Raw genomic sequence first — 22,190 nt, forward strand, 5'->3', positions numbered from 1 at the left:
TTCTCTTTTGTGTTAAGAACGTAATAAAATTTAAAGCAGTTGTCACAAAAGTTGGACAGGGGGTTAATTTTATGAGTCACAACAAGTCTGAAAATCTGTTTTCACTAACTTTATGATTGACAATTTGGCCCAACATATAATTCTTGTTTCAAAATAATTTCCCTTCATCCTTTTAAAGGCAATTCTGCATTGTATTCTAGTTTCTAAGGTTGCTGATGAAAAATCCAATGTCAGTCTGATTCTTTGGGGGGTGGGGGGTACGTGGGCGGTGGGTAGGAAATCTATTATTTGTCCCTGAAGTTTTTAGCATATTTTTTTCCTTTGGGTTTTCTGAAATTTCATCTATTTGGACACTCAATGGGCTTTTACAATCTGACAACTCCAGTCTTTCTTCAGCTCTAGGAAATTTCCCTGAATTATTTTTTTAATTGTTAAAGCGCCTTTGTTTTTTCTACTCTCTTTCTGGAATTCCTCTTAGATGCACAAAGGCTTTATTTGTGGATTTATCGTGGATTTATCATCTGTATTTCTCTTAGTCCCCCTCTCCCCCCCTTTTTAAAATTATGCTGTACCGTCTGGGAGGTTTCTACAATTTTACCTTCATCTTGGTTCCTCATTTTGGGGCTTTTTTTTTTTTTCAGTTATGAGGAATCCTTGGCTCTCCATTTATATTTATGAATAAAGTACTAGATTATTATCATGAAGATCTAGTATGACTTTCCTCTGGGTGTGTGGGGTTCATGGAGAGGGACAAAATTAGTCTGTTTCTTTTTTTTTAATAAATTTATTTATTTATTTTTGGCAGCACTGGGTCTTCATTGCTGTGCACGGGCTTTCTCTAGTTGCAGCGACCAGGGGCTATTTAGTCTGTTTCATCGGTGCATGTTTAGTGAATCATGCTTATTGTCCTCCGCAGCTCACTTCTGCTCTCATACCTGCTAACTCTGGGCTTAGAGCCTCTCCTGGTCTTATAGGCAGAAACAACTTCAACTCCTGTCTCTGCTGCAGTCTCCTGCATGGGTCCCGGGCTGTGACTTCCTCTCTTAACATGAATCATTTCAAAGGCCTCAGTTCTCAGGACTGTTATGGATGTGTCCCCTCTCATACATCTTTACTGTTGATCTAAGGAATGGCTGGGAGGAGAGTGAGGTCAGCTCATGTGTGTCGCCTGCCCTCCTGAACCAGAGCTTGATCACTGCCATTTTCTAGTTCCCGAAACTTGGGCACATAGCAATTACATGCTTTGTCAAATGACTAGTAAGCTGTGGAGGTGAAAACTAGAATCCCGGTTTTCTGTCGCCTAGTCTAATGTTCTTTCCATTTCTCTGTACCTCTTCGCCATGCCTTGTCCTCGCAGTTCTTATCAGTGGAATTCAAGACAGCTGAGCAGGAATGTTTACAAGCAGATTTTTGAGCATGTGTCTCATCAGAGCCAGATGTGAGGACAGATAATGCATTTGTATTTACTTTGAATATTTTTCCCGAGTCAGTGTCACTCTCACTCTCATCTTGGGCTTACACAGAAACGTCAGAGATAAAAAGATTTGGAAAGTTTTTAGTTTTAAAACCAGTTAAGTCACTTGCAATAAAAGCTTTAAAATAAAATTAGTTGACTAGGGGGGAAACGCACTTTTAAAAATGCTCACTATGACCTGTGAACATCACATTTATTAGGGCCTACTTCGGTTCCAGTTTCTGAAAACTGGTGGTGTGTGGGCTGAAGGAGAGACATATCAATTACTTTTGTCTACTGTGGAGCCAAAACAGGTACCTCCCTTAACCTCAATCAGACCCACCTGTATTTTCCCTCTCGTTGCCAGTTTTTGTACCTATTAATCATTGAAAAACAGAAGCTGGAACACGGAATTATGGCCATTATTACACACACAGGGCCTGTTAAACCAAGCGGATTAAAATTTCTCACCTTCATTTTCAGAAAACCATAGTTAATATTAACTGAGAGAAATAGGTATAAAGTAGGGATTCCCTTTTAAATAGGAAGTCTGAGAACAGAGAGTAACAATTCACTCGTTCAGTGAACAAATTTCTATCATGTACCTCCTACTATATGCAGGCATTGTTGGAAATTTGGAATAAAAACAGATAAAATGGTGAGCATCTAGTGGAGGAGGGAGGCACGAACTAAATAATAAAAATACATGGTAAAATTATGAACTGGGAAACACCATGAAGGTAAAGTCCACGCACAGTACCATTGATAACCAGGGTAAGGCAGGCAGGGAAGGCTTTTCTGCTGGAGGAACATTTTTTTTTTAAATTGGAGTAGAGTTGCTTTACAATGTGTTAGTTTCTGCTGTACAGCAAAGTGAATCAGCCACATATACATATATCCCCTCTTCCTTGGATTTTGAAGGAGGAACATGTGAGGTGAGTTATATTTGTGAGGGAGCAGGGTCAAAAAGGAAGAGAATTTTAGGCAGAGACAATAGAAGGTGGAAGGGCCCCAGAGACATGGTACAGACTGAAAAGAGCCAGAGTAGCTGTAGACACAGGCAAAATCCAGAGCACAAGGGCCTGCAGGCTTGGGCACCACGGGAAGGCACTGAAGGAGGGGAGGGCGTCTGACCGGATTTGTATTCAGAAAACCCATCCTGCATGTATCACGAGGCACAAGCTGGAGGCAGGCAACAGGGGACCTAGGAGGTCATTTAGAAGACCACATTGGTAGCCCAAGTGAAAAATGGTGCTGACTTGGACAAAGGTTTTGTAGTAGAGTTAAAGAAAAATGGGTGGATTCAAGAGATATTGAGAGAGGAGAATTTCTGGGGTTGGTGGTGGATTAAATATGGAGAGTGAGAGAGAGGGCATCTGGACGTCAAGGACAACTGGTCTCTCACAGGTGGGTGCATGCTGGAGGAAACACCATATTCCAGACAGTAGGCTCAGGAGATTAAGAAGATTAAAGTGAATGGAGCCATGGTTCCACGTTTTCAAGCCTGGGTGGGTAGGAGGCTGGTGGCCTATTATCAAGAACAGAGAAGCCAACAAAAACACATGAGTTAGAGTGGCTGAGAGGACTGCCAAGGAGAAATATTTACCAGGCGTTTGAAAATACATGACTTAAAGTTCAGGATTGGAGACGTGGATTTAGAAGTCACCTCCAAATAGTTAAAGCTGGGATGGGGAAAGGGGAAAGTTGATGAGATCACCAAGGACTTAAGAGTAAGGATTTCAGAAGATAGACCCAAAGTGAGAACCTTAGGAAATGTATTACTCGAAGTTCCGTAAAGAAGAAGGGTTGTCAACGACGGGGGCAGAGAAGAAGCCATCAGAGAGGCAGGAAATGAGTGGGAGGAGTGTGACATCAGGGAAAGCAGGTGATCAGCTTTGTAGGAGGAGGATCAGAATTGTAGGAAGAACAGGGTTCATAGTGTTAAACTGCTTACTCTTCAAGCCGTAAGTTAATATTGAGAGATCTGGGGAAAAGCTCACTAGGCTTGAGGCAGAGAAACAGAAAAGACAGGACCAAAAAAAACTGTAGGGAGGGACAGGCTGGCTCAGCAAATGCTTGTTGAACAAAAGAAGGTTGAATGGGACTTCTCTGGTGGTGTAGTGGTTAGGAATCTGCCTGCCAATGCAGGGGACACAGGTTTGAGCCCTGGTCTGGGAAGATCCCACATGATGTGGAGCAAATAAGCCCATGCACCACAGCTACTGAGCCTGCGCTCTAGAGCCCACAAGCCACAACTGCCGAGCCTGAGTGCCACAACTACTGAAGCCCGTGTGCCTAGAGCCTGTGCTCCGCAACAAGAGAAGCCACCACAATGAGAAGCCCACGCACCGCAACGAAGAGTAGCCCATTTGCCACAACTAGAGAAAGCCTGCATGCAGCAACAAAGACCCAATGCAGCCAATAAATAAATAAATAAGTAAATATTTTTTAAAAATAAAAGAAGGCTGAAAAGTGAGCCGACCTCCCTGTTCCAGGGAGAGCTCTTGGTGGTACCTCTAGAGTTTTAATTTACAGTTGTGCACCTTCCATTGTTTTCCACTGTGTTCTGAACAACATAAAATAATGCAGCCGGAATCATCATTCACCCCTAGGTCTTTTCTGGTCATTGTTTGATATTAAATGTGAAGTTATTTTTAAAGTTATATTTAATCAACTTGCTCAGCGACCTCAGAAGTTGCAGCTTCCATTTTATGGCTGCACAAATGACTGGTGGGGGACCCCGTCTTGATGTAATTGACATACTGATGTCTGCTACTTCCTCCCACACAGGTAGTGCAGGAAACAGTCAGGGGGCCTAAGGTACCTGTAAAAGGAGGGCACATCTGACAGCTTGCACTCTTTGGGGTAGATTACAGAGCAAGGAAGGGAACTTTCAGATGTTACTAGATTTCTCCCAGTTTAACAGAGATTTCTTGTTGGAAATGCATCCAAAGGACAAGGGTGGGTAGCTGGTTGCTTGTCAGTAGGCAGTTTGGTGGCTGCACAAGCTGCAGAATCTGTATAGCCACACAATAAGACATATTTACATTTCTCTATATAGTCTAGAAGTGGAAATATGCAATGGAAATTAATGGTTCTGCTGCAACATCCTCCACTCCTGATCAAAAGCACATCATTACAGCTGTGAGTCTCCAAGGAAAGGGCAAAGACATGGGATTTGGGAAGACTGCGGTTTAAATCTCTGCTCTGTACCTACTGGTATGACCCTGGGCATGTTACTTCACGTTTCTGTGTCTCAGATTCATCATCTAAAAGCAAGAAGTAATATGGTGCTGACTCCCAAATCTACACTTCAGCCCAGATCTCTCTCCTAAGCTCCCTACCCCTATGTTCCACTGCCTCTTGGACACTATGTAGGTGTTTCATGGCCAACTCAAATTCATTTGTCCAAAACCAAACTCATCTCTACCCCCACCGCCGATAAAACAAAACACTGCTCTTCCTGCAGGTTTCCTAGGTTTCCAGCCAGTTCCACAGGCTGGAAACTTGGGCGGCATCCTTGACTTCACCTTCTGCCTTACTCCATTTCCAGTTCATCACCATGTCCTATCAATGTTATCCTCTAACTATTTCTCCATCCCTACTTTCACCATAGTAGTGATTTTTTTCCTGCCTGGACCTCTCATCTCCTGCCACTTGCCCTCCTGTATCTTATACTGCAACCACACTGAGCTGCTTTTAGTCCTTGAGATGTGCCACGGACTTCCTTTCCACCTGGCCTTTGAAATGGTGGTTCTCTTTGCCTGTAACGCCCTGGTGATATCGCATCCTTTTCTGTCTTCTGCTTAAATGCCATTTCTTTTGGGAGCCTCCCCTCATTCCCACCCTCTGGACCAGGCTAGGCGTCCCTGCTCAGCAGTTCCATAATACCTGTTACCACCCCTACTAGAATACTTATCAAAGTGTATTTTGGAGACGCGTCTGTTTATTTTCTTCCTAAACCCTTAGCTCCTTAAAACAGGAATTGTATCCATCTTGTTTACTAACATATCCTCAGCCTTCAATACTTACTTGTGGAAAGAAGGAAGGAACGAAGATAGGAAAGAAATGAGCAAGAGAAGAACTGATTAAAAATGATATAAGAAAGCTTGCTTGGTAAAAGGAATCTATCACTATTGCTATTCCAGGGAAAAGAAGTTTCAGAAGGCAATTCTTGTATATTAAGGCATCTCACCTGCTTAGAAGGGGATCTGGGGGTAAAGCATTCCCCGAATTCAGAATGGAGATGTCCTTGCTCACCTTATGAAGCTGAGGATATATGGGAAGTAAGGTCTCCCCCTCCCCATACCTCCATTGGTGTGTGAGGGGGCTACCTACAGCCATTGACAATGTACTTTCGGGAAGTTGCTTAATTTCTCTGAGCTTTGGTTTGCTTATATATAACGTGAGAGGACTGGACGAGATCACCTCAAGGGTCTATTCCAACTCCAATGTGGTTTAATTTTAACTTGTAACCCACTCCTTTCTTCCTTAAGACTTTTGGATCCCATTTATTTATTTTTCCTTCTTTCCCCCTTCTCACCTAGGTTTATTAGTGGTAAAAAATAAAGGTTGAGGGCTTCCCTGGTGGCACAGTGGTTGAGAGTCCGCCTGCCGATGCAGGGGACGCAGGTTCGTGCCCCGGTCCGGGAAGATCCCACATGCCGCAGAGCGGCTGGGCCCATGAGCCATGGCCGCTGAGCCTGCGCGTCCGGAGCCTGTGCTCCGCAACGGGAGAGGCCACAACAGTGAGAGGCCCGCCTAGCACACACACACACAAAAAAAGTAGGTTTTTATGGAAGATGGGACTCTATCCATCTTGTTCAGTGCTATATACCCAGCAGTGAGGACAGCGCATTCACAAAATAGATGCCTGAATAAATACCATGGTGAATGGATGAACCTTTGGGATGTGGTGGAGTTTACTCAGTCCATTTATCTAGCAGCCAATAAATGTCAGCACCTCCATGGAATTACTGTGGAAAATGAGTGGATTAACAATTTTAAGGTTTTTAATATCAGACTAGGTGGTCTCTTATGGACTTTTCAATCTGATATTCTCTGCTTTCTAGTCACATTATGTATCTTTTAGCTAGGTAATGCTATCTATATGTAAATTATGCCCATATATCTATCATATATTTATATATCCTATATACATATAGATATCAATACCTATTTGTCTACCCTAAAATTTCTAATATTTTAAATAAATAATGACTTAGGGCAGTGGTTTACTTTTTTTAAGCTGAGAAATCCTTTCTTCAAGTGAAAATCTTACGGAGAAGCCTAATATATATGAGATACAATGAAGTCCACTGGAAGAAGAAAGAATGCAGGGGGAGGAAGAAGAGGGTTTATAGCTCTGCCTGCTTCCCAGAATAACACCTTCTTCCTCATGATAGCCACTGGGATATTTTGACTATTTATGGATTATAGTAATACTAAGCAATATTTTCTGAATATTTACTACATACTAAGTACTTTACATGCATCATCTCATCTAATTCTTATAACAATCCTATGAAATAGATATATTATTATTATCTGTATTAGGCAAATCAGAGAACAAGGTTTAAAGAATTAAAAATAAAAACCTTGTCCAAGGCCTTCACGGTAGTCATTTTCCAAGATAGCTGCCAATGCTCCTACCTCCTGGCGCTAGTACCCTTGTGAAGTCCCCTCTTACACTGAATCAGGGCTGACCAGTGTGACCGGTAGAAAGTGGAAGAGGTGATGATGGTATGTAATTTCCAAGGCAAGATCATAAAGGCACTGTGGCCTCTGCCTTGCTCCCTTGGATCACTCACTCTGGGGTGAGCCAGTTGCCGTGTCATCAGAACACTCAAGCGGCCTGTGGAGCCCATATGGAATGAAACTGATCTCCCTGCCAATATGAGCATCTTGCAGCATCTTGCCACATGAGTGAGCTACCCTGGAAGCAGACTTCCCAAGCCCAGAGAAGTCTTCAGAGGACTGCAACCCCATGAGAGACCTTGTGCCAGGATCACTTAGCCAAACCACTCCCAAATTTCTGAACTACAGAAACTGTGGAAGATAAAAAATGATTATCACTGTTGTAAGCCAGACAGTTTGGGGATGATCTGTTACACAGCCGTAGGTAACTGGTGTAGTCTTGTAGACAGTTCAATGGCAGAACCAAGATTTTATCCCAGGTCTGACTCCAGAGCCTATGCTCTTAACCATGAATGCTCTATTTTCTTACACACTCATTTTTAACACAAATAAAAAACAAAATAAAAGTTATGCAAGCATCTTACAAACTCCATGTCACAGAGGAAAAAACTGAGGCTCACAGAGATTTAAAAATTAATTGGCAATCCAAGATTTGACATCAGGCGGTCTACTTTCAAGACCTGTGCTCTTCATTATCATGCTAAGCTAACATCGTAATCAGAACAATCTTTCAGTAAAATTAATCTGAAGTCAGAACGCTAGATGGAATGGAAAGGAAAGAGCATGGAAGTGTGGTCCTTGACTGAGAGGCTACTGTGCTTATCGAAGAGAATAGTTATTTGAGGGAAATCAAGACCTCTGTCATGGAGAGTAACTTCTAAACTATTTCTCAAAGTACCTTTGATTACTATTATTGTCTATTGAAGATTTGAATGGGCAGGTCATTGGTCTTTAACAATAAATTATTTCTCATATTGCAACAATTTCTACTCATTGGTCAATATTCCAGAAAGAAATTAACCATGGTCATTGTCCAACATGACCTCCCAAATGGTGGGAGTTGGACCGGCTGGAGATTGTTCTCAGCATTCACTATAATGTTTAGTCTCTGTTTTCCTGTAGCACTTCAATATTTACTTTTAGAGCAAAACATGTACCACTGTTTTTAAAAGAGGAAGGAGAATGGATGAAGATTTTCTCCCTTTGAGGTAAGCTAACAGATCAGTGATAATTGAAATGAGAAATCCTGGTGCAGGAAGAGAGAAGTGATTGTGCTCTATCCTGGGTAGAATTTTGAGTCATTCATGCAGTATAGTGTCTGGAGAGTTCTAGTGAGTCATGCATTGCTAACTATGGAAGAAAAATATGTTTTCTAAAGCTGTTTCTTATTACTCATGTCTTTCAGTGAGCGTCAGCAGATGCTGGTACCCTATTGACTGGTGATCTAACAGAAAGTTTCTCAGAGACAGACAGATCTGACACAATTTCCCTCTAACTCTGATAAATTTGGCACAAGTCCTTTTATTTGGCTTGCAAGATGTTTGCATTAACATTGTGACTTATTTTTGGCTTGGTGTTAAAAGGATTGTTTAGTAACAAAAATGGAGCATTTGGATTTGGTGGCAGCTGAGAGGAATGCTTTTATTTTATAATGAAACAACCGAACAAATGTTTTTTACAGTGATTCATTACTCATGTGGGAAAAACTTCTTTTTATATATATTCTCTTCCTATTGGATACATGAAGCTGTTCTACCTTCAATATTTAGGCAGAATTTCTAGCAAGGGATTTGGAAACAATATCTGTAAATTATAAAGATAGGTTCCTCTGCAAAATAAGCAGTATTGAAACTATAGGATTGAATGTTAGGAACCACTTGGGTTCTATTCCTAACTGGTCAGAGTTGGTGTATAACGTTGAGCTATTCACTTAATCTTTTTTAAACTTAGGTTTTCTGTCTAAAATAGACATTAATTGCTTACCTATTTAGCCAAGGCAGGAACAATTTCCTGATAGGAAGATGACTCAGCCACCTAGGGAGGTGATGTAGCCTCTTGTCCTGAAAGTCTTCAGGGAGACGGAGGCAGCCAGCTGCCTGGATGGCTTGAAGACTGGAGACCAGACCACACAAGTGAAGCATGACCTTTAGGGACAGTAAAGAGATGCAGTCATTGAGGGCATGCTATTTGCCAGTCACTGAGCTAGATCCTGGGAGATAATGGTGAACCAGACGTACCCAAAGTTTCTGCCCGTATGAAGTTTACTGTTGAGGATGCTGTGTGCATGTTTGAGATGATTCAGAGAGAGGTTCTACTATTTTATTATCTGGATCTGAGGGGTTTTTAAAAAATATTTTTGTGGGATCATGTAGGATCACTCTCAAGAAATACAATTGTGAGAGACTTATGGGAGAGGAGTCTGATGTTGTATGGGGTATTGTTAAGACAGGCCTTGTTAAAACAGGGCTTGACTGCCCCAGCTCAGATGGGAGCAACGGAATCACATGGGCATTGCTTGTTACCTGAGATGAGAGTGTGGGGAGAGTTTTAACATATCTTGCATGGAGTTTTGGGTCAAAGTTAATGGCTCCTCCTCTCCACTGCCCCCAGAAGGGCTTTTTACCAATCTGCTGATGTCCCACTTGGATGATGGGGCTGCAGCAATTGAACAACGGATTCTGACCACACAAGCTGCTCCTGTTCTTCTGTGGTCAAGGGCACAACCAGTTGTGGCGTACAGGCAGTGTAGTGGCATCACTGGTCTTGCACCAAGATTTTGTTTATAGGACACATCTTACAAAGCAGTGGTTCTTCCTACTGTAGGAAATTTGAAATGCTCCTTCTCTTGCCATTGTGCGCGTTGCTCATGCAGGGGAAAAGCCACCCCAGGTGCTGATATTAGGGAGGTGGAGAGACAGCTGCAGCATCACACAGTGGGTCCTTTGAGCAAATGTCAACTGTCTGGGGTATCCCAAGTCTTTCAGTGTTATTGGCTAATTTCTTCCATTATAAGTTTTATTTTTTAATTTTTAATTGCAACATTCACTTTATTGTGGTCTGGAACTGAACCCGCAATATCTCAGAGGTCTGTCTGCCTGTACCTAAAAGAACTGAAAGCGGGGTCTCGAAGAGATATTTGTAAACCCATGTTCACAGAAGCACTATTCACAACAGCTAAAGGGTGGAAGCAACCCAAGTGTCCATTGACAGATAAATGGACAAGCAAAATGTGGTGTGAGCATACAATGGAATATCACTCAGCCCTAAATAGGAAGGCAATTCTGACACCTGCTACAACATGGATGAACCTTGAGGACATTATGCTGAGTGACATAAGCCAGTCACAAAAAGACAACTATTGTATCATTCCACGTATATGAGGTACCCAGAGTAGCCAAAATCAGAGACACCAAGTGGCTGCCAAAGGCCGGGGAGGGGGGACAGGGAGTTAGGAGATAGGGGACAGAGTTTCAGTTCGGAACGTTGAGAGGTTCTGGTGATGGTGGTGATGGTGGTGGCAGCCCGACAACTTGAAGGTGCTTAATGCCACTGAACTATGCACTTAAAATGGTTAAAATGGTAAATTCTGTTGTGTTTTTACAATTTTAAAAAAGGTCACCCCAAAAGTCACATTTTCAAGTCACCCGTTCCGTATGTACAGTTTGTCTTTTCCTCTCTGGGGCCTGGCAGCCCTTACATTTTCCCCACTGCCTGACATCCAAACAAGAAAGCCTGGACCACGTCACCCTGTGGAGTTTATCATTTCCTCTCCTCTCTGGGCCTCCAAGGGTCGGTGGGAAGTCCCTTCACCCGACAGGCCCGGGGCCAGCTGGCACCCGTTAGAGAACAGAATATGCCTGCTTCTTCCCAAATCCGTTTTTGGTGATGTCACCTTGGCAGTTTTAAGTCATTGGGAGTGGGAGTGTTCACACCAGGGAAATGGGCGAGCGCCACAGACCTGGGCTTTCTGTCTGGGGAGCTGCTTCCAGCGCATCGCCACCTCCCCCTCGGTCTGACACGCCCCTCAGTCGGAGGTGCGCCTTATTTGCCAGCAGGTGGTGGAAGGAATGCCCAGGCCATGCCCAACACACCCCCACGTGTGCCTCCCGCCTGACTCGGGAGGGAGATGGGGTGCCCAGGTCCCCGCCGCTCACCCTCCCGCCTTTGGAACAAAGGACCGTCTTGACTGAGGAGGCTCCGAGAGCAGCTCACAGGCCCCAAGATAGTCAGCTGGGCCACATGGTGGGTCTACCCCGCAAGACCCTTCTCTTGCTTCATGAACACACAAGCAAGTGGGGACACAGGGCCCGGCCTCCACTGCCATAAAGCCCATGCACATCAGACCCCGCAGCACGCGGCCCGGCCGGCCTTACCGCCGTCGTCGTAGTGCTGCGTGGACTCCTCAGACGACCGGCAGTAGCTCTGCTGGGCGTAGGATGCCAGCTGGTGGGTGTAATCGCCGTGTGGTCCGGGGGGTCTGTCTGGCTCATGGGCTCCGAGGTGGCCTGGCGGTGGCCGTACAGCTCGCCACAGCTGTTCTCCCCCCGGCACAGGTACTCTGGGAGGAGCCTTGCCGAGAGGACCGGTAACGCCCTGTGGGCCGCTGCCCCATCGCGCTGCTCGCCTGCCCGCTCCGGCCATCATGGCCATGGACTGGCCTGCGTAGTGCGGGCTCCCGCCCCGCACCCAGCTGTAGCGGGACGAAGCCGCCTGGGTTGGGCCGCATGTTAATCCTAGCCCAAGACACGTCGTTGCTAATGGCGCCTTGGCCCTGCAAGTGGTACGCTCTGCGAGGCCGGTCCCGAGTGGCTGGAGCCGGGCCTCAAGCCCTGGCGGCTGCCGGACGCGCTCGTGGAAGCACTACGCTGCGCGCTCTGCGCCGTCTGCCACGCGGACACGTGATTCGGACCGATGTCTTTGCGCCTGCGTGAGGGAGGACGGGCGGCTGCGGCATCAATGAGGCTGCCCTGGGAGTGCGGCCCCTGGCGGGAGCAGCTCTGGAACGCCCTGCAGGGCCCGGCGTCCGGCTCAGGGTTGGCGGGCGTGCAGCAGGGACTGCATATTCTGGTTGGAGTCTGAGATGATGGCCCGGTAGACCAGGTTCCGGTGCAGGGCCTGCTGGTGCTAGGTGCACTCACCGTCTTGCCCTTGCTCTGGTAGTCCAGGATGAACTGGATCAGGTGGTGGTTCTCATCTAGCATCTTCTGCGTGGTTTGCTGCATGACTTCCCCTCTGCCTCTCTGCCGGGCGAATGTGAAGGCCACCGACATGGTGGCGGGTGCCCCATTATAATTTTTAAATTAAAATGATGCAAAAGCCTTTCTTACTTTGAGGGATGTCTCAGCAGCCTTGTAATATCTCTCATGATTTTTTTTTATGAAGTATAGTAGATTTACAATGTATTAATTTCTGCTGAACGGCAAAGTAAGTAATTCAGCTATACATATATATACATCCTTTTTTATGTTCTTTTCCATTATGGTTTATCTCAGGATATTGAATACAGTTCCCTGTGCTATACAGTAGGACCTTGTTTATCAATTCTATATATCATAGTTTGCATCTGCTAACCCCAAACTCCCAATCCATCCCTCCCCTCATTTCCCCCCTTCCCCTTTTGGTAACAGTAAATTTGTCTTCTATGTCTGTGAGTCTGTTTCTGTTTCATAGATAGGTTTATTTGTGCCATGTTTTAGATTCCACATATAAGTGATATCATATGGTATTTGTCTTTCTCTTTCTGACTTACTTCAGTTAGTATGATAATCTCTAGGTCTATCCATGTTGCTGTAAATGGCATTATTTCATTCCTTTCTATGGTGAGTAGTATTCCATTATATCTATGTATCACATCTTCTTTATCCATTCATTTGTCGATGGACATTTAGGTTGTTTCCATGTCTTGGCTATAGTGAATAGTGCTGCTATGAACATGCAGCACTATTCACAATAGTGCATGTATCTTTTTCAATTATAGTTTTGTCTGGATATATGCCCAGGAGTGGGATTGCTGGATCATATGGTAATTCTATTTTTGGTTTTTCGAGGAACCTCCATACTGTTTTCCATAGTGGCTGTACCAATTTACATACCCACCAGCAGTGTAGGAGGGTTCCCTTTTCTCCACACCCTCTCCAGCATTTGTTATTTGCAGACTTTTTTTTTCTTTTTTGCGGTACACGGGCCTCTCACTGTTGTGGCCTCTCCCGTTGCGGAGCACAGGCTCCGGATGCACAGGCTCAGTGGCCATGGCTCACGGGCCCAGCCGCTCTGCGGCATGTGGGATCTTCCCGGACCGGGGCACGGACCCGCGTCCCCTGCATCGGCAGGCGGACTCTCAACCACTGCGCCACCAGGGAAGCCCCTGTATGAGCCATTTGTATCTCATGATTCTTAAGGGTTTACATTTCTGAGATCCTACCACAAACAGTGACTGTCTGATATGGGAATTTTTTAAAAAGTCTCATGCCAGGAATCAAATATTAATCTGGTACCATGTCTTTATTCTATAGTGTCTTCCTGTTTCTCCTTCTACAATTGGAAACATTGACCTATTTTCAGTATTTGGTATAGGCTTCCAGAAAACTGTACATAAGATTAGATTCTGAAAAGTCAGCCTCACATCAGCCATCTGTAGAGCTAACACATTCTAAGCAATGATTTGTAAATGTGAACCTGAAAATTTGGGGAAATACCCAATGCTAAATTAAGTCATTCAAACTCAGCAGAGTATGCCCATATTAGCCTGTTCAAAGATATTGGCAAGTTAGTTGGTATTTGCACTGTGTAAAGGAAGATGGTTTACACAAGGAAATGCATTGCAAAGAACTCAGAAAATGGTTGAAAGGGAGTTGTTGAGTTTAATAATAACAGCCACCAAAATCATCTCACTTATACCCCTGGCTTTGGTTCCCAAATAACAGAGCAATCTTCCCACTTGAATTTGGCTTTCTAAGTACCACACAGAGACCAATGGGCTTGGGAATTCCAGTGTTCTTAATGATTATATTTCTCAATGAAAATAATAGATGTTCCAGTTTATATATTATTTTTTGTGAATTTGATTAATGTTAATTGGCACCCTAGAGTCTGTCTCTAGGTACACCAATAGAAGTGACCCTCCAGCCATAAAGTTAAAGACTAGACTCTAAATGAGATGACCAAGGACACTGTCATCCCCTGAGACCCTGACTGGCTCCCAGCCTAGACAAGAGCTCTGTCTCAACTTTCTTTTACTGCCACATGTTGGATTGATAACATGGTTTGAGAAGGCAATGTCAGTGACCTTAATGTTCTGAGCCAAAATCATCCAGTGGCACAGTCTGACAACCTGAATATGTTTTTCAGCTGAAACAAGCAAGTGGCTGCAGCAGTCACCACAGCAACGGTGTGGCTGGAATTTTCAACTGAGGAATAAGGGCATTTGTGAGGACGGCTTCAACTGGAATTAACAGTGACTAACTTTTAAGATTAGCCTCCTGGGAATCCTTTATGTTTTTTCTAGTAACATAAATACACACTGTGATCGTTCTTCAGCATGAAACACTTCTCTTGACTTTCACTCAATACTACTACGCTTTTTCTTTTTCTGGATTTTATAAATGCTAAGTAGATCCTCATAATAGGCTCCAATTTAAAGGATGGGAGAAAAGTGCAGAATTTGTTTTAGGCTACAGAAAAACATAGGTTTTATCTAATTTTCAACTCTGCATTCCTGAATTTTTCCTTTGTTATCTACCTACCAGGCTGCACTTATTTCCAGATTGAAAGAAAGGCAAAATAAGACGCTAAGGGGAGTAGAATAGTGAACTTGAAGGGTTGTTTAGAATCTATTCTATGAAGTCAGAGTCTCTTTTTTTTAAAATGTATTTATTTATTTATTATTTATTTTTGGATGCATTGGGTCTTAGTTACTGCATGCGGCTTTCTCTAGTTGCGGCAGGCGGAGGCTACTCTTTGTTGCAGTGCGCAGGCTTCTCGTTGTGGTGGCTTCTCTTGTTGCGGAGCACAGGTTCTAGGTGCGCAGGTTTCAGTAGTTGTGGCTCGCGGGCTCTAGAGCACAGGCTTGAGTAGTTGTGGTGCACGGGCTTAGTTGCTCCGCGGCATGTGGGATCTTCCCGGACCGGGGCTCGAACCTGTGTTCCCTGCATTGGTAGGTGGATTCTTAACCACTACTCCACCAGGGAAGCCCCAGAGTCTTTTTAAAAAGTTTTTTTCACACTATGGACATACCAATGCTAAAATCAAATTGATAAAGCTAAAATTCACATCAGAAACCAAAGACTGGGGAAAAAAAAATCAGAAAAGGGATTTTCCTGGTGGTGCAGTGGTTAAGAATCTGCCTGCCAATGCAGGGGACACAGGTTCAATCCCTGGTCTGGGAAGATCCCACATGCAGTGGAGCAACTAAGCCCCTGCGCCACAACTACGGAGTCTGCGCTCTAGGGCCCGCGTGCCACAACTACTGAGCCCGTGTGCCACAACTACTGAAGCCCACCTGCCTAGAGCCCATGCTCCACAACAAGAGAAGCCACCGCAAGAAGAAGCCCATGCACCGCAATGAAGAGTAGCCCCCGCTCACTGCAACTAGAGAAAGCCCGCGCGCAGCAACGAAGACCCAACGCAATGAAAAAAAAAAAAAAATCAGGAAAGCTTTATCACACAATTCAAACATGTACTCAAAAATTTCCATAGGTATGTGAAGTGGCCTGAGAGTAGTGACTGCAGAATTATATAATAATAAGAAATATTTTTTCAGTAGATTAGTGTTTGCAAATACATATGAAGTAAAATTGTTGCTGAAAAATATATTATGTTGGGCAGTTATGTTATTTTATGCAGCTCTAAACATAATTATGATTGGGATCTAGAAAATAGAAAATAACTTTGTTTTTTCCCCCAGCTTTGTTGAGGTAAAATTGGCACATAAAAACTGCATATATTTTAGGTGTGCAATGTGATATTTTGATATATGTATACATTGTGAAATGATTACCACAATCAAGCTGATTAACATAGTCATCATTTCATATAGTCACCATTTTTTGTTTGTGTGGTGGGAACACTTAAGATCTACTCTCTTAGCAAATTTCAAGTATACAATAGTGTATTATTAACTATAGTCACCATGTTGTACATCAGATCTCCAGAAATGAAGTCAGTGTGTTAACCACTTGCTTACTGATTGCATTTAGAAGTCAGTCACAACATCACCCGCTTGGTTGTTAGGGCGGGGTGATGTTGCAGGTATTACTTTAATAAGTGTGAATAAAATATGCTTAACTGGTACTGTAGGAATCATTCAAATTGTTAAAACAACTTAAAGGAGGACAGGTCTGAGAATGAAAGGCAAGGACATCTAGACACAGGGTTTATTGATGGTGTTTATCACATGCGGATATAAATTCATAGACTGAAGTGAGGTGCCATCTTGGTAAAATAGACTGTGGCCAACAGGGTAGAGCCAAAGGTGGTGGCTGATTTAAGGCACTTGTGATTTGGAGCAAATAACTGACCCACCAAACTGGAAAAACTTTTTCATAAATATGTGTGGGTAATGCTGAGTTAAAGTCACAGATTTCTTTGCATCTGACCTTCTCAGCATCTTCACTACATGTTATGAACTGAATGTTTGTGTCTTCCCCCAATCCATATGTCGAAGCTTTCACTTCCAATATGATGGTATTTGGAGGTGGGACCTTTAGGAGGTAATTAGGTTTAGCACAGGTCATAAAGATGGGGACCTCATGATGGAATTAGTATCCTTATGAGAAAAGGAAGAGAGACCAGAGCTTTCTCTTTCTCTTTCTGCCCTGTAAGGACACAGTGAGAAGGCAGCTGTCTGTAAGCCAGAAAGAGAGCCCTCACAAGGGACCTGAATTGTCTGGCACCTTGATCTTGGACTTCCCAGCCTCCAGAACTGTGAAAAATAATTTCCTGTTGTTTAAGCCATCCAGTCTTTGATATTTTGTTTTGGTAGCCTGAGCTAAGACACTAATGTTTACTGTAATACTGTACTAATGTTTACACGCTTACTTTGGAGATATTGTGGGTTTGGTTCCAGACCACTGCATAAAGCAAATAGCACAATAAAGCAATTCACATGAATTTTTTGGTTTCCCAGTGCTTATAAAAGTTATGTTTACACTATAGTCTATTAAGTGTGCAATAGCATTATTTCTAAAAAAAATAATTGTACATACCTTAATTTAAAAACACCTTATTGCTAAAAAATGCTAACCATCATTAGAGCCTTCAGCAAGTCATAATCTTTTTGTTGGTGAAGGGTCTTGCCTTGAGGTTGAAGAATGCTGACTGATCAGGATGGTGGTTTCTGAAGGTTGAGGGGACTGTGGCATTTTCTTAAAATAAGACAACAGGGCTTCCCTGGTGGCGCAGTCGTTGAAAGTCTGCCTGCCGATGCAGGGGACACGGGTTCGTGCCCCGGTCCGGGAGGATCCCATGTGCCGCGGAGCAGCTGGGCCCGTGAGCCATGGCCGCTGAGCCTGCACGTCCGGAGCCTGTGCTCCGCAACGGGAGAGGCCACAACAGTGAGAGGCCCAAGTACCACAAAAAAATAAAAAATAAAAAATAAGACAACAGTGAAGTTTGTCACGTCATTTGACTCTTCCTTTCATGAACGATTTCTCTGTATCATGCAGTGCTGTTTGATAGCATTTTACCCACAGTAAACTTCTTCTAAAATTGGAGTCAGTCCTCTCAAGCCCTGCCACTGCTTTACCAACTAAATTTATGTAATATTCTAAATCCTTTGCCGTCATTTCAGTAATCTTCACAGCATCTTCACCAAGAGTAGATTCCATCTCAAGGAACCCTTTTTTTTCTCATCCATAAGAAGCAACTCCTCATCCATTAAAGTTTTACCATGAGATTGCAGCAATTCAGTCACATCTTCATGTTCCACATCCAGTTCTAGTTCTCTTGCTGTTTCTACCACATGTGCAGTTATTTCCTCCAGTGAAGTCCTAAACCGCTTAAAATCATCCATGAGGGTTGGAATCAACTTCTTGCAAACTCCTGCTAATGTCGGTATTTTGACCTCTTCCCATCAATCATGAATGTTCTTAATAGCATCTAGAACGGTGAATCCTTTCCACAAGGTTTCCTACTTACTTTCCCCAGATCCATCAGAGGAATCACTATCTATGGCAACTATAGCCTTATGAAACTTACTTCTTAAATAACAGGACTTGAAAATCAAAATTATTCCTCGATCCATGGGCTGCAGAATGGATGTTTTATTAGCAGGCATGGAAACAACATTCATATCTTTGTATATCTCCAACAGAGTTCCCGGGTGACCAGGTGCATTGTCAATGAGCAGTAATATTTTGAAAGGAATGTTTTTCTTTAGAGCAGTAGGTCTCAACAATAGGCTTAAAATTCAGTAAACCATGTTTTAAACAGACATGTTGTCATCCAGACTTTATTTTACCATTTATGTAGCACAGGCAGAGTAGATTTAGCATAATTCCTAGGGGCCCTAGGATTTTCAGAATGGTAAATGAGCATTGCCTTCAACTTAAAGTCACCACCTGCATTAGCCCCTAACAAGAGAGTCAGTCTGTCCTCCGAAGCTTTGCAGCCAGGCATTGACTTCTCCTCTCTACCTATGAAAATCCTAGATGGCATCTTCTTCCAATAGAAAGCTGTTTTGTTACAATGAAAATCTGTGGTTTAGTGTAGCCAGCTTCATTAATTATCTTAGCTAGATCTGGATAACTTGCTGCAGCTTCTACATCAGTACTCGTTGCTTCACCCTGCACATTTATGTTATGAAGATGGATTCTTTCCCCAAATCTCATGAAACAACTTCTGCTAGTTTCAAACTACAGGTGAAGCTTCCTCACCTCTCTCAGCCTTCCTAGAATTGAAGAGAGTTAAGGCCTTGCTCTGGTTTGCGCTTTGCCTTAAGGGAATGTTGTGACTGGTTTGATTTTCTATCCAGACCGCTAGAGCTTTCTCCATAACAACAATAAGGCTGGTTTGCTTTCTTATCATTCATGTGTTCACTGGAGTAGAACTTTAAAATTCTTCAAGAACTTTTCCTTTGCATTCACAACTTGACTGTTTGGTGCAAGAGGCTTAGCTTTCAGCCTATCTCAGCTTTCAGCATGCCTTCCTCACTAAGCTTAATCATTTCTAGCTTTCGACTTAAAGTGAGAGACTGCAACTCTTCCTTTTAATTGAACACTTAGAGACCATTGTAGGGTTATTAACTGGCCTAATTTCAATATAGTAAGTCCCCTACATATGAACGAGTTCCGTTCTGAGACCACGTTCATAAGTCCAATCTGTTCATAAGTCCAACAGAATTAGCCTAGGTACCCAACTAACACAATCGGCTATATATTGATAGTGCTGTATTGTAATAGGTTTATAATACTTTTCACACAAATAATACATAAAAAACAAACACAAAAAATAAAGAAAGCATTTTTAATCTTACAGGACAGTACCTTGAAAAATACAGGAGTACCAGGTACATCCCTACTGCTTTTACGCTTGCTTCCGGACATCCTGGGCTTGAAATAAAGATACTGTACTACTGTACTCTATACAGTACTATACAGTAAAGTACACAAAAGCACAACCACTTGTAGAGGATGCATGCATGTGACAATGTCTGCCAGACATGTGAACTAACTTAAGTGATTGGACAAGTGAATGCATGTTTGCATCATTGAAAGTTCACAACTTGAAGGTTCGTATGTAGGGGACTTAAAGTATTGTTGTGTTTCAGGGAATAGGGAAGCCTGAGGGGAGAGAGAGAGATGGGGGAACAGTCAGAACATGCACAACACTTGTTTATGTTCACCATTTTGTATGGGTGCAGTTCATGACACCCCAAACAATTATAATAAAATGTCAAAGATCACTGATCCCAGGTCACCCTACAAATATAATAATGAAAACGTTTGAAATATTTCTAGAATTACCAAAATGTGACACAGAGGTTTGAAGTGAGCAAATGCAGTTGGAAAAATGGCACCATTAGACTTGCTTGACAAAGGAAACCTTTAATCTATTAAAAAAAAATCACAGTATCTACAAAGGGCAGAAAAGTGAAGCAAAATAAAGTGAGATACGCCTGTACTGTAAATTTCCAAGAAGAGTATGCAATATCCAGTGTTTCTCAATCTTATTTGCATAGTAATCTTCTTTCTCGGAGATTCTGGAGGACAGTGTGGGCAGAATTGCCCTTAGATGAGGCAAGAAAGGCCGCTACCCTGGGATCTGTGATACAGAGGCCCTGAGTTGGCCCTCCTCTGCCTGTGTCCCTTCCCTGGGGCCATGGGGATAGCCCCACCCAGAAGCACAGTTCACCCCTCTACATCATGCTCTGGGCCTGCATGCCTTTCTATCAACAGTACAGCTTGTCCTTCTGAGAGTGGACTCGCCTCACAGCCCAGCCTTGGCCAAGAGGCCCTGCTGTTTGCAGGGGTCTGGGGACAATGTTTGGATGTGTATGTTACTGACCAGAGTTCTTGGCCTTCCCCAATCAATAGAAATTGACTAGAGGCCAGACAAGAAATTCAGGCAAGGCTTTATTGGGGCCCCTGCTGCAGCAGGGGGGAGTGAGAACCAACAACAGTTTCCCTTGCTTGCTCCCTCCCTGAGGGGGGACAAGCTTGCTCCTTATATGGGGCGAGGGTAGAGGTGTGTCCCGGGGTTGGGCCAGAGGGGTGGCTTAGGTGTTTTGCCCTCCCCTTAGGTGGTGTAGTGTGCACGGGGCATGCGCAGTACCCTTCTTTTGCTCCCACACCCTGCTTTTGCTCCCACACCCTGCTTTTGCTCCCAGCTCTTCAAAAGTGGAAGTTGGGTTTTTTTTGTATCTTTGGGGGTCCAGAATTTGCCCCAACTGAGCATGCATGCAGTTATTTTTAGTCCCATAAAGTATCTTTGTATTTTGTTGCTCGAGGAGAGGTGTGTCCAGGTGCAAGCACTGCAGCACTGCAGCAAAGGGTCCCAGGTCCCAGCCGGTCTCATGTCAACTACTGTATCCACCTGTGAACACATGAGGCCTTTCCTGGTGGGCTCTGGAGACACGCATGAGAAGAGAAAGGAATGGCAGGGAACAACTTCACTCCCCGTGATCAAGTTCCAATGCAGAACGCTGTGGAGTCTAGGAGTCCAGAATCTGAACCGGGCCTTCCAAGCTGTTATGAACGTATTTTTGCAAAGGTTAAGAGGATATTTTATTTAGCGGTTTGCTAGTCTAATTTATAACTTTAAAATATTTAGACATATGGTAAGTGGGCTTCTATTTATACTGTTATGTAACTTCAAGCCTTGCAAAAATTAGGAGAGAGCCTGGGCTGGTGTACCCCAGAACATGGGTCTGAAAAGTTTGCACTAAGCTTCACTCTGTGACTATTTCCCATCTACTACTCTATTTACTTGTGGCAGCCAGACTTACCCATGCTGAATGCTATGCCAGAAAGGAAGCTTCATATATCAGGGTGGGAGGGAGGATTCCAAGTAACGGTTCTGTGAGATTCTCAGTTTCTCTTGTAAAATGGGACGGTATGAAAGTACATCTTTCATAAGGTTGTTGGAAGGATTAAATTGAGTAACTTAGCACATTTAGCACAGTGTTTGGTGCATAGAAAGCTCTCAACAAATGTTCAGATATTTTTACTAGATATTTTAGGTATTTTTACTATCATTAATATTATCATCTTAGCTCAAAGTGGAACATTTCTGGTCATTAGGTAACAGTGGTTATTGTATTAAAAAGTGTGTCTTGTTTGATGGGTGAGAAGCAGGCTCACTTGGAGACAGACCTGCCAGACCCCCAGCTTCCTTGGGCCGCTGCTCCCCTGAAGTCCAGGTGATTCCCTCTGCAACTGTGGGGAAGCATCAGGCCACAGCTCTACTTTCCCATGCAAAGGGGGCCGGAGTAAAAGCGCAGGTCTTGTCTGGGGTTGGAAGTGAGCCAACAGACAAGAATGGTGGTCTTGATAGTCCCTCTTCAGAGTGAATCTCCAACACCAGGCCAGGCAGAAATTCTCACCTA

The 22,190-nt window shown here is 43.6% G+C and overlaps 1 pseudogene; it reads right to left on the bottom strand.

Annotated features, from left to right (window-relative positions):
* Positions 1–11,488: 11,488 nt before the first annotated feature.
* On the bottom strand, positions 11,489–12,420 carry LOC131743536 (calcium-responsive transactivator pseudogene; annotated as a pseudogene).
* Between the last annotated feature and the right edge of the window lie 9,770 nt (positions 12,421–22,190).

Source organism: Kogia breviceps, chromosome 16 (assembly GCF_026419965.1).
Source record: "Kogia breviceps isolate mKogBre1 chromosome 16, mKogBre1 haplotype 1, whole genome shotgun sequence".
Taxonomy (NCBI): domain Eukaryota; kingdom Metazoa; phylum Chordata; class Mammalia; order Artiodactyla; family Physeteridae; genus Kogia; species Kogia breviceps.